This window comes from Poeciliopsis prolifica, unplaced genomic scaffold (assembly GCF_027474105.1).
Source record: "Poeciliopsis prolifica strain line A6 unplaced genomic scaffold, Auburn_PproV2 SCAFFOLD006, whole genome shotgun sequence".
Classification (NCBI taxonomy): Eukaryota; Metazoa; Chordata; class Actinopteri; order Cyprinodontiformes; family Poeciliidae; genus Poeciliopsis; species Poeciliopsis prolifica.
In genome coordinates this window covers 7,026,977-7,040,876 of record NW_026562381.1, presented here as the reverse complement: position 1 = coordinate 7,040,876, position 13,900 = coordinate 7,026,977, and the positions used below count along the sequence as shown (strand labels likewise).

The window sequence follows — 13,900 nt, the reverse complement described above, 5'->3', positions numbered from 1 at the left end:
AATATTCCTGTCTCTCAGGCTTTAGTTGCGTAATATTTGGAAATGTGCCCAACATGAACTGAATGGCTTCCTTCACTGCCTCCGCTGCCATTACAAAATTACAACAGCGCAGAAAAACGACGTCACAACTTCTCCTTCTGATAGTCCTGGTTGAAATTCTGCCTGAGAAGTCAAGCTCAGTGGGAGAAATCCCAGATGGAGCACCAAGGGGAGATGAGAATCAAGCAGAGCTGCATAGGAAGGCAATAGCCAGGTAAGATTATTGTTAAAACACTTTTAACTTCAGCTTCAACATGTAAAATTGCCTCAGGTTTAACATTAAACTTGATCTACAACAAACTGTAAATAAAACATAAGGCACTTCAACTACATATTATTGTTTCAGTACATAATAATACAGAGTTATTATGTGTTTTACTTTTATGATGTATTTAAATGGCCATAAGGAATTTAATGAAGTTTAAATTCATCAATTAACTCCTTTCCCACATTTAAAAGCCTCTGAGTTCCCTGGCATACTAAAGCTTTGATGCAGCCAGCGGCGGTTGACAGCTTTCCCTCTGACCTCTTGAGAAAACTACCACTCACATATTCACGAGTCATTTGGCTCCAAATGCCAAGACGATTGCATCAGTGCATCCCACTACAGGACAGATAAAGCAGGAGATAGGCCCTTGTGTAAAATTGCTGGCTGCATGTTGTGATGACATAATGCATCATCCCCACCTCTACTTTATGAGACCGTTATCTATTCCATTCAAATATAATTCAAACATATAAAATTTGATAATGCAGAGCTTTGAGTCTGTGCAGGTGCTTTGTGTCTCCTCAGTAAATCCTATGAGCAGAACATTTATACTTTACCATGATGAAAGAATGTCACAAATCCTCACAGGGAGTCTTTGCTGTGAGAGTGAATACAAGGTACCAATGCAGTGTGCGACATAATATTTTTAAACCTCCATTTCTGAAAATCATCTGTTTTTATATCCAAACATCTAATTAACTTTCAAGGGGTCAACATATCATGGTCTGCATATCACGAATATTCAGTGATCGTGAGAATATTTGAGCCTGTAGGGAGAGAAATGGAGGATGAGAAAGTTATATTTCTCTGCCTGATAGGGACTGCAGAGCCTGAAAGCCAAATCACTTTCAAAAGTTAATCTGCTCTAAATCCTGGCAGGCAGGCTAAATCTAAGCGGAGAAACCTCTGAAATCAAACACGGATTTTAAATGATACTCACAGACAGCAGGTGCCTTAAATTGATTCAGCAAACTACCCTTACACCACAACCTTTGTACACCTTATAAGACTCTGCACAGGAAACTTTTGGTAGACAATAAAACAGCTAAAACTGAGAAGGAAAAGCTTTTGAAAACAACAACAAGCTTGCAAAAATAACTAAAGTTTAGCTGGTGAATGCTTGAGTGATTTTACATCTTCTATGTTCTTCTGATTTAACAGCCTGCTTCGTTCTGAGTTTCACTCCAGATGTTTAGTTTTATGGACCAAGAGTCTCCAGTGATCAGTGAGACTCACTCAGGGATCCGACAAGCATCTCCATCTCTGTGGGATTACCAGACAGCTTGTGTCATGTTCAAACTGGGAGAAGAAAGTTAACAAAGTATCATCAGTGAATAAATGACCTATTTACTTGTTTATTTTACTTTGTTCTATTTTACTTATTTATTTTCTGTATTGTAACTTACTTGATTATTGTCTAAAAGAATTTTTAAAAATTAAGTTAGTAAAAAATCATCAGTATCTGCAGATTTATGTACTTACTTCCTAAAAAATGTTTTAGGATGAACATCTTAGTATGTTCATTTTTTAAAATCTAAAATCTCTTGACTTGAAATGAAGTACTGTGATTGGTTGATACTGCTACAAAAAGGTAAAGTCCATTTATCACAAACTTGCAAACTTATATGCAAATTAGTACTTACATATACAATTGATTGTATTTACTGAACCAATTATTCTATATAACTCACATATAGTTATTTATTAATTAACTTATTCTTGCTTACTTACTTAATGTAGATGTTCCAGTCTTTATTGCTTTGTGTGAAGTATGTTGCTGATTTAGACATACACTGTTTTTATGCATACTGTTCTTTTCATATTCCTGTTCAGTGCACATTTCGTTGGGACTAAATATGCTAATTTTAATAACTGTAGAGTATTGTTTCTGTAAATGCTTTGTAAATGTGTTTTTACAGTAGAGAGGCTCTGATTCTTAATTTTCTGTTTTCTTGTAACTTGCTGCTGTACGCCTGTAAATCCCCACAGTGGGACAATATCAGGATATTTCTTTTCTTTTCTATTCTAACTTAAGACTCGAGTGTCTGAGTAGTGACCCTTCTGTAGGCCCTATAGATTTGTTTATGGCTGTGCCCTAAAACAAAGAAGATTAGACAAAAAGACATAACACATCATTATATAGAAAATACTTAAGTGTTGATATTTATTTAATTTCTTCACTGATATAGTTAATAAATAGCCTATAAATTTACTCCTTAACTCAAATTTACTATTTGTACTACTCAGTTATTCACAAACAGAATTATTCAGCAGTTTGCTTATTTTTAATTTGATTACAGTTTGTAAATCTGTTTTTACTTTCTTACTGAAAGCTTACTGATTTATTTACATAATGTTTTAGCTTCCTAAGATTATTCAATTTTTTTAACTGTCTTACTTAAAAGCACCCCACAGTTAATCTTTTTGGGTTTTTTATTTTAATGTATATGTCTATCTAATTTAGTTATTAACTTGCATTGTTATTTACTTATTAACTATGATTGTTAAGTTAGTTAGTATGAACTTGTTAATTTATTTTTCTCGCTTAATTATTGGTTTTCCAGTAAGTATTTTGTAGCTTCAATAAATTATTTATTTACTTTGGTATTTCATTTCATTTTCCCATTTACTTACTTTCTAATAAACTCATTTATTTTCTTACTTGTTTTTTTGGTAGAATTGCTGACTTTTGGTTGGCATTGAAATCCTGTCTCCCATATGCTTCTCTGGCAACTATTTTGTGTTGAGCCCAGAGAGAAACACAAACTCTTAAATGATTTTGATCTTCTCAAACACGAGGGCAGGGCCAAACACGACAGCCTCACCAAATCATGCCAGGTTTTATTTTCTGTGTTTGGTTTTAAAAATAAAAACAAGATTGTCTGCCACTTTATGGGAATTTTAGCTGAGGTTGAAGAAGCCATGTTATTCTCAGGGGTTTTGATGGATTTCGTTCATCTTTTAGGTGTCATAATGTGTTCTGCTTTGCTCTAAAAGAACATTGTTGATCTTGTTTCTTTTCATGTACATCTATTTGAATTAGCCTTTTATTTCTATGCATGACATGGAATTACAACATAGTGGTTTTTACTTTTGCAGTTCCAAACAAGTATGTAATCAGAAGCCTGAATCTAAAAAATAAGTAATTTAAAGGAGTTCAGAAGTCATGTTTTCTCTGGTAGTGATTAAATCCCTCTAGCATGTTTTTGGCTTTTATAACTTTGACACATATAGGCTTTAGAAAAACAGATTGCCTTGCAGCCTGGAGGCAATTTAAAACCCGAAGCTACAATTGATTTTAATTTGTGCATCAAATTTTTGAAAAATGAACAGAATTTCATCTCGTTCAGCCTTCTGTTGGCACTTGTGACAAGTCTTTTTCAGAGTATAATCATATGTGTTTGATCCACCAAGGCGGCCTTTTAACTAACGCTAGATAGATCACTGCATGCTCCCAGTCCCCAGCCGCCAGTTTGTACTGCATAAAAATGTGAACTAATTCATTCTTAGAGTGTGTGCATTATTCATCACAGCTCTGAAAAAAAGCACCCAGTGAGAAAATGAAGAGATTCTAATATATCTTTTGTCATGGGCAGGAATCCTGTCTAGCTTGGATCGAATTCTGAGAATCCTAAACTGCGCTCTATCAGCTCCAGCTGCACCTCCAAACACATCCAAAACACACAATTATTAATAATTTAGAGAAGGACCAAGATGTACCTCGTCACACAGAAAACATTTACTTTCAGAGTGTCAAAGCTTTGAGTAGGATGTAGCATTGCATGGTCAACAGTGCAGTCATTTACAGTAGTAGATGCCTCTAAGAGGCAGAGGCAGGATTGGCCTTGACTTCTCTTTTATAGATTTTTAATTTATTGATCGTTTTCGATGTCAGTAGTTGCAGGCTGTCGGTGCGACGCTGCTGAACGAGACCTGGCAGAGGCTCACGGCTCTCACATTGTTAACAATCATTACATAATCAGCAGGAGGTGAATGACTGCACTGTGCCTAAAGCAATGCCAACACACTTGGCGGCAGCGGTAGTGAACGATGAATTGCAACCTGTGATGCTATTAATTTGTGAAGCAGGGCAAGGCCACCCTGACACTTCCCCCATCTTCTCCCCCTCAATGTTTCACTGCTAACAACCCTGAGAAGTCTGCAGCTCACAGATCAGTCCAGGACAAGCACCTCAAACAAACTTTATCTCTGTTTGTTTCTGGAGATTTCTTCTAATTGTGACCTGCTTTCCTATGATGTCATTCATAAGTGAAGCAGCAGATGAGATTCAGGACAGTGTTGACTCAGCGGGGAAAATAACATAATCAATGGGAGTTCATTTGGATCCACGGGGGGGGATTTGAACTGCTGATGGGTGGAATGAGGAGTGGTGTTATTGTTGTTCTGGATATTATAGGCCTACATGTTTGTGGAAATAGCAACTTTTGGCCGTTGCAGAAAATTGTTGAATGTCGTTTTTGTTGTTTTGATATGTTAACTGTGAGCCCAGGTTGTGATGCATATCTTTTTCTGTTTCTCATGTTTGTTTATTTCATTAATGTGGTGGCCTGCTGATGAATAAAACTGTTTTATAGGTTCATTTTGAATGATGGCAATAGTTTGCATTTAGCACAGTTGGAACTTTAAATAAGCTTTAAATAACACTAATTAAAAGCATGATGCTGTTTCTCCTATCTCAGGAATATCAATGATGTTTAACTCCTTCAGTATTTCATATTTTTTGCACTTTTAGACATTTAAACCAACTTTTCAGGAATTAAAATTGTGCAATCTGCTCCAAAATGATTTCATGACAATCGGTCTTCCCATAATGTGCATCATCCCTGATAATTTCCACTTAAATTGTTCTTTTTGTTCACCACAGGAGACATTTCACTCATTTTGAAGTTTCATGACAACCACAACTCAGATCAAATACTTTGTTACTTTGAATTACTTAAATGTATATTTATGTTTTAGATCTTATCTAGTTTTAGTGGTTTCTGAATAGATGTATTAACCTTTGCAGTTTAGCCTCAGTTGATTCATTTTGGTCCTTTAAGCATGTTGTGTGTTTTCACACATTAAATGAAACACCCTGACTCCTGATTGTAAAAATAAAATTACCTAAATGTATTTTACACAGGAATACTTTCAAGAAAAACTGTATTTTTTAAAGATGTCTTTCTCCAGAAGTTACAGTAATGCATTGTGCTGTTCTGGGACCCCTTTGCCCTTTTATGTGCTTGCATGAAAAGCCTGAAGCTGGAAAATCGGCAGCAAAGATCCCAGAGAGCATAGCAGGGCAGACATCAGTGACAAGCATGTCATTGATTTAGTCGCATACATGATGAAAAGGAAGAACTGACTGGCAAAGAGGCTCACATAGAAGGGAGGAAAGGCTGACAGGCTAAGACAGCCTACATTGGGTGTCCTGTTGGTAATTTTCCAATTGGACACCTAGAATTGGCTGAGTTGTCAGCAGCCATGGCAGGTACAGAGATCAGCTGACCCATAAGATGACAAAAAGCAAAGCATGACTCTCTGACCTCCTAAGCCACAACTGAAAGACACATAAAAGATGAAAAGAATGATGAATTATCCAGTTTATTGTCACTGTTCAATACACACAAATCCCAAACACTAAAATTTGTGCAGCATACAAACAAAGTTTATGTCTAACTTTTTTCTGTACGTCAACACTGGAAGACCCCAAATGAGCAACAAGCTGAGTAACAGATTGCTAACTGTGCAGCAAACAGGCTCTCTGGCAGCAGTTTCACTAAGACATGATTCACACTTAATGCATTCAAATTCAAAACTATTTCATTGATCCCAAAGAAAAAGTATTGTACACTTATATGGCAGAAAATAATTGAGATGCAATGCTCATGCCAGTTTGTTGGTCAATCAAGCATAATAATACCATGATCACTAAAACAACTTTTGGGACATTTGCCAATGTGGATTGATCCCAAGTACAGCTACAAAACTAAATCTGAATATTCATAAGGCTTGTAAACAGAAGGAATCATAAACTGCTCTAAAATTTCCTCTCACTGAAAGTCAGAGAGCCTAAAGTTGCACATTGCACCTCAATGTGCAATGTTAAATTGAGGGGCAACAAAATAACGTTGCACCTCAAATAATCACAGACTTCAAACAACACAGATTCTGAACCTCTTCACTCTTCCTCAAGACTCTGGAACCTTAATTTTCCAAATGAAATGCAACATTCAGCTTCATATGAAAATAATACATTAGCCCACTGAACAGCAGTCCAATTCTTTCTCTTCCTTGCCCGGGTGAGATTTTTCTACCAAGCTTCCTGGTATTCGAGTAGACTGAAACAAGGAATGTAATATCTGATTCATCTGTGAGTGTTGGTTCTCGATGTCAATGGACTTTGATTCACAATCATTTAAAAGCTTGTTACTGGTGCACCTTTTTCCAAGGGCACTTTATCCTTCCACTCAACTTTCTATGAATGTGCTTGGATGCAGCACTATGTGAACCAGATTTTTTTTTAGCAATGATCTTCTACAGCTTACCCTGATTGCATGTCCTACTGACCCAGACTGAGAGATCATTTTAGAGGCTTAGGGAACCTTTTTGGTGTTCTGAGTTAATTATCTGCTTAGGATCATGAATTTACAATATTTAACTTTTTATACTGTAATGCAACTAGAAATCCTCTTTCTTTTCCATTCCGTTACCTTTATCATTATATAATTTGCTTTTTATGCTGACAAGCAGATAAACATACTTCCTAGATAAAGTGAGCAGTGTGTTACTTTTGGTTTGATTCAACAATTAGTCATTTTAGCAGATGTTTCAAATGTTGTAGTTTTTTTGGATTTGATCTCATGTCGCTTTAAAGGGTTCCTCATGGCCCTTAGCTCTAAAACATTTTGCAATGCTTCGAAGCCTATTTGCCACCAATGTCCTCCACAGGATTAAGCCAGAGACCTCAGCCGGCTCGCCCTCACCCTTAAGGTTTGTGCTACTTCCATTATCCTCACACCATCTGCCAACAAGCTCTGCCAATTCAGTTTTTCATCCAGCCTTGAATGTTAACAGGAAACACAAAACTGCCGTTCTGCAGGACTGAATGAAAAGGCTGGTGGCAGTCACAATTTAACAATAAACTTATAGGTCTATCAAGACGTGCAAAGAGTTGTTCACGCCTCACAAATTTAGAGCTCTTTGTACTGTAAGCTTTATATCGATTCTTTCAGCTACAAAAAGAAATTTGAGCCAGATGAAACATAACTAGTTTGATTTTGAATGCATAGAGCAGATATTCTTTAACATCATGGGAAAAATGGTGATGAAAAGTGGAAACTTTTTGTTTCTGTTTGCATCTTTTGAAGCATCATTGAAATTCTTTGAAAGAAAAAAAGAGATTTGTAAAGCACAAGGGAAGAAAAAACAATACATTTTTCACATCATCAAACAAGCTTCTGCATCCGAGGAGAAAAGAATGTCAGTGTCTTCTAAATGTGGTGGCAGAATAACACACCTCAAAGTTTTTGGGGTCTACTGCACAATAAAAATCCCTCGCACTGAGGGAGGAAACAACAAAGACAAACATGGAGACACAGATGAGAGACAGCAGAAGGTAGAGCGAAGCTAAGAGAGTGAGGAGGGAGGTGAAGAAGAAAGAAAGAGGTGTTACAAGTGTCACTGTTGAAGTGGGATGGAGTATGTGATGAAACAGAAAACAAACAACAAGCTTGTCAAAATATGTACTGGAAATATTTGAAATCATGATCTTAAAAATCTATGTTTTCTTAGTAGATTTTTTTTTCTGAAAATTTTTTCAATTTTGTATAAAAAGTTGATTCCTTATGAGACAGATAAAATATTAAAGATCCACTTCACTAAAGAGGGGCGATGATGGTTCTGGAGGAGGGATTATCCTGTAAGCGGAGTCTGTTTCAGTCATTGTGACTCTGAATGAGACTTTATACCCACCTAAAGAGAGGTAGTCAGAGCAACCAGGGCTGCCAACTGAAAAGCAAACTGCAACGTATGTCACCACCATCATTGTGAATGAGTGAATGAATGTAGTGAAGTGTTTTTGGAGTTCTCTGGACTAGACAAAGCCCTACACAAGTACAGGACATTATAAGTATAACAGGCTTCCACCTATTTGCAAATTTTCTGTGAAATTTTCTGTGACTCAGGTTATTCAGGGAAAATTGGTCAATTTGCAGATTCTTTTAGTATCACATTTCTAAAATATCTTAAAGGAAATGCAGCTTTGAAGCTGACATACCTGAGCACAGTGCTACCCAATAGGCTACTGGATGACATTTGTAAAGCTTCCTAAAACATGTATAAGATGGACATGCAAACTCCATGCAGAAAATCCAAGGTCAGAACTTGAATCCATGAACTTCTTGCTGCAATGCAGCATTGCTACCAACAGCATTGCTACCGGGCAACACTGTCCTTTGCTGGCTCTGCATAAGCTAGCATAGGTGATGTGAAAAATGTTGCCTGTCTTTTTTTCCACTTGGTTGGTGATCCTAATTATCACGTGTCTCAGTCATTAATGTGTTATTTATGTGGCTTGATGTGTTCTATTTGATTTCTCACTCAAAGAATTGATGACTCCTAACATTCCTGTATTCTGCCAGTAAGACTCGTTCAAGTGTTCTGTTGCTCACAAGCATTGCAAAAACTAACATTTTTTACTTGTGGTACAGGCCAACTTATACAGCAGTTGCACTACCACAGAATAACAGCCATGTTCACATTCACTTTATTTCAGTATGAATATGATTGACATTTAAACTTTTAGACAGCTTGGGGCATCTTTCAGAAAACAAAACAAGCCAGCAGGGTAACATCTCCAAATTCTTTCAGGGAGGATTGGTTCTATAGACAGTGTAGAAACTGCAGAACAAGTGGACAGAAACACATTTTCAATGTGAAACAGATCAATCTCTCCAACCTATCTTGGTTTTGAACTAATTGAGTTTTGGTTGCACAAAAAGACAAAGACGAACACTGCAGATAAACATCCTTTTCAAACCCCTTTGCTCTCAAAAGTTGCCCATAAGCAAATCCTACAGCACTCCCTAAACCAGCTCCAGTGTTCCATCACCCAAGAAAAATGTTAATACCTTCAAATTTTTCCATTTTCACTGGTAGCGCATTTTACCACCAAATCCCACCGCATGCTTCTAATATCATTGAATCTGCCCTACCCTTTTCATTACCAGTAGTCGAGATGGGGTACCTACGCCCTTACGAAGAGCAATTTCCCACTCAAATCTCGGAAATGCTTTGATCAGTTGTCCAGTTTTTCCTCTTCTTTTGGAGAAAAGAATTATTGACTCTGAATTCTTTCCTTCCCTGTGGTGACCGAATAGGAGGCATTGTAATGAAAAGCAGAGCAACTCCATTAACTCTGTACCTGCACGGCTGGCAGGACCTATTCCCTACCTGTTATTAAATGGCTTTATTGGATAAAAAAGACAGAGAGGAAAGAGTTTTTTTCTGGTCTTTGTGCTTTTGAGAGAAGTGCTTTCCCAGTGGGAATTTTCTGAATCTGCTGCTTGGCTTTGTCATTGTCCTCTTGGTTTTATGCATCACTCTAAATGTTGTCTTAGAGGAAAATATACCCATGATTACAGAAGCACTATCCTTGCTCAGTTTTTTTCCTTCAAAACAACCTCTAGTACAATGCATGTTTAGTAAGTTACCAGTTATCAAATAGTCCTGTGTTCATACGTAATACATAACTTGTTCACTTCAAGTTGAGATTCAATTAGTGAGGAAAGTCTCAAAACTGGAACTGCATATCCATCTATCCACCAGAGGAAATAGATTCTATCTGTTAGTTTCAAAGAGCTTTGACAGATAAAGTGAATGCATTGCTTGGATAAAGAGACTGAAGTTGGAATGTGGCAGCCTGCAGATGGCTGAATGTTCAAATTCTATGCTTTCTGAAGCCTGCATATAATCTCCACAAGAATGTTAATTACTGTTTCATTTAGCCAGCAGATTGTCTGTGTTTGTTTATTGCAGGAATTGCAAGGAACGTCTGGAGTGCAAAAGCTGTCTCTAAAAATATTTCAAGTATTTATTGAGATGTGTGGTTCTTTTCCTGGAATTTTTCACAGATATGTTATTATAAATAAATACAGTGACAAAGCAGATCGCCATTTCTCAGAAACAAGATGATGAAAACAGGGACTTTAGCCAGAGGGTAAAGTTTTAAAAATGCAGCACAATGCAAAAATATTTAGACCCTTTGGTTTATGTTACAATTTTTATGTTGGAACTTAACATGACAGACCAACACCAATAACGGGAGCATAATAATAAAAGATTATGCATGTTTTATCAAGCTTTTTTAGTCTGGATAGAGTAGTGTGCATTTGTCGTCAGCTCCCTTGAGTCAATACTTTGCACAAACAACTTTGGCTGCATTAAAGCTTTTAGGGCACATCTTCAGACCGAAACCTTTCCTCATTCTTTGAAAAAGTAGCTTCAGTTCAGTCAGATTGGATAACTAACATCTATGAACATCAATTCTAAAATCTTGCTACAAATTCTCAATTTACTTCTGAACTTTGACTTGGTTGCTCATCCACACAAATTTGCTTTAATTTAAAGCAGTGCTATCTAAAGTCAGTCCTTTAAAGCTGCTGTTCTGCATGTGTTGCTCTGGGTAAGCACACCTGAAATGAATTGTTTAAATGCATGGTCCTGCAGTATGTGATTACATGCTGAGGGCCTCATTAAACCTTCTGAATTAGGTGCGTTGAAGCAGGAACATGTCTGACCCATGCAAAACACTGGCCTTTGGTGACTGGTATTGCAGAGTCCTGCATGAACCCAGTGCAGTTCTGACTTTACTACAGTCCTGCAGGAAGATGAATATTTGCTCTATTCTTTGGACTTATGCAGACTCAAACAGGTATTTTCATTGATTTAACACACTCTGTCTTTCATTTGCTTTCCTGCTGATTGGAAACATTTACATGTTTTACAGCACAGAGAGATAATCAAGATGACGTGAATGTCCCCTTAAAAAAAAACTGTAATCTTATCTGACTGCAGCAGCTTTGTCCACATGTTTTTGCAACTTCTTGCGAATTTCTTCTTGTCCTCTTCCATAAAAGCAAGGTTTGTGAAATGCATGACATATAGTTGCCCTATCGACAGACTCCCCCTCTTGCTGTTGTGATATGCTCTTATGTAATGTTGGCTGATGGAACAGTGCTCTGAGATGTTCAAAGGTTGGGATATTGTTTTTAAGCCTAACTTTATCCCTGACCTGTCTGCTGTGCTGTTTGGTCTTTATGATTTTTGTTCACTAATGTCCTCTACCAACTAACAGAACCTTTGCAGAACCAGCTGTACTTATACTGCAATTAAATAAGACACATATTTTAATATTTTAATAATTAGGTGACTTACAAAGGTTGTTTGTTGGACTAGATTTGGCTTAAAGGTATCAGAATAAAGGTAACTGAGTAGATATGCATGTCATGCTTTTCAAATATATGAAGAAAATATTGAAAACACATCTTTGCCTTCCACTTTTTATTTTCTACTACTTTGCTTTGTTTTAGTACTTTAAAAAATAATAAAAAAGTCAAGAATGATTGTGAGTGTGACAATGTGGACAGGTTCAAATAGTGTGAATGCTTTTGAGAGATACTTTAATGTTCCTGAAAGCTTCATGTTGGAGACATTCAAACTGAAAGTATATGTATAAAAAAGAAATGGCATTTAACATTATCTGAGCACATAAGCAGGATTGAAAATGCAAAGCTCTGAGGACTTCATCATAAAAGAAATTTACAAACATGACAAAATGATTTTGAATCTAAATAAAAGCATATGAAACCATTTAAAATTATATTTCTCTTAAGTATTAGAACAGTTTGCATTGTGTGCATCCTGAAAATAATGGCATAGGTTTATGAGTTTTCTCAGACTTCACTAGTAGTTCGTGATGTTGTTCAGTCATGTGTGACTCTGTCTAAGCCACATATTTCTAGAAATAGCTTTTACATCGGAACCCTCTTGTTGGAGACCTAAGCTGAGAATCTAAGTCCTATCAATAGCTGAACTTAATCTGGTTTTATGGTGGCTTTAACTCCATCTGCTGAACCACTGAGGAGGAATATGCAACAACCGACCTCAAATGTCTGTAGCAAAGAACCAGACAACAGAATTCCCTGACCATCCCCGGCGCTGGGGTTTGGAATATGAAGCCAAATGAGTCCAACGCAAATCTGAGGATAAAAAATAAGTATAATCCCTCCCCCGCTGACGGTGTCACTCAAGGATTAGCGTACCAATGAGAAAAAAAATATAATAATAACCCACTAAGTACAAAGCGGATAAATTAAAAGCAGTGGGCAAAGCCTCCAATCGTCTTCATCAACATTGATTGTGTTGGTATTGTGAAGTGATTGTGCCTCAAAGTGAGAACAACAGCAACTCTGATCCCAACTTCAGATAGCCTCATATCAGTTGGTTAGAGGCTCCCGGACCTGGCGCCGGGTAAATTGAAATGGTAAAAGCACAAAGCGGCAGATTGGAAGATATAATATTTTCTGAGGCGAAGAGAGTGGCCTCCTGGATTATTGGAAAAGAGTCTGAGCGCCTCAGCGATGATGAGGGTTAAGCTCTGTATCTGATAGCGAGTCAGACAGTAGAGGAGATTTCTCACAGAGGGGGGTCTGACCGGATGGGGCTGAATCATTAGTCCTAGTAAAACACACAAACAAACACAAACACCAGATCTAAGTCTTACCTGTGTGGACAGAGGTATAACGTCCAGAAAAGATAATCCAAACAGGAGTAGAAGTGAGTGGATCAAAGCAATACTTCTCAATAAAGTGGTAACCTGGAGCTCAGCCGCTCAAATCCACGGACACTGTGGGGTAATTTCCGGTGTGGACAGAGCGAGGGACGTCCCCGGGAGAAGTTTGGGCCAATGCGCAGCCGAAACAGATGGTGTTAATCCTTTCCAAAAATATAGTAAAGTGGAGCCAGCGCGAAGGGAGAGAAACGTGGTGGAGTTCAGCACCAAGGCGGAGTGGACAGCTCCGCTCCGGCAGCGCAACGCAGCGATCTCACCTCGTCCGCTCTCCGATCCCGTGTGCGTCGCAGAAGTAGGAGTCACCAGCTCCAACCTCACCCGCTGGCGGAGTCCCGGCCAGATTTACATACAACCACCGGGGGAGGGGAGGCGGGAGAGCAGCAACGCGGGAGCCAATCACAAATATCCCGTAGTGGGCAGAGGAGGCAGCAAAGCGAGGACGAGCTGACAGACGGAAAGTGGAGCCGTTCTGTACCTCCTGGAGAAACAAGCGGGAGGAAGAGGGAAGAGGGACTCTTTATGGATGCCCCGCTCACTCACTCACTCACTCACTCACTCACTCACTCACTCACTCACTCACTCACTCACTCACTCACTCACTCACTCACTCACTCACTCACTCACTCACTCACTCACTCACTCACTCAGACATATACAGTATGAGCAGAGACCACCTCATTAATGGCGAATAAAAAAGTCGCTGTATCTCTAAATTATTTCACTCCATATTATGATTC

At 38.0% G+C, this 13,900-nt stretch overlaps 1 protein-coding gene across 1 annotated transcript in view; it reads right to left on the bottom strand.

The window, feature by feature from the left end:
* Positions 1 to 13,652, bottom strand: part of LOC129360416 (follistatin-related protein 5-like) — a 173,982-nt gene extending 160,330 nt beyond the window's left edge. The window contains 1 exon segment of the mRNA XM_055030622.1: positions 13,095 to 13,652. The gene's annotated coding sequence lies outside the window, so the exon portion shown is untranslated.
* Between the last annotated feature and the right edge of the window lie 248 nt (positions 13,653 to 13,900).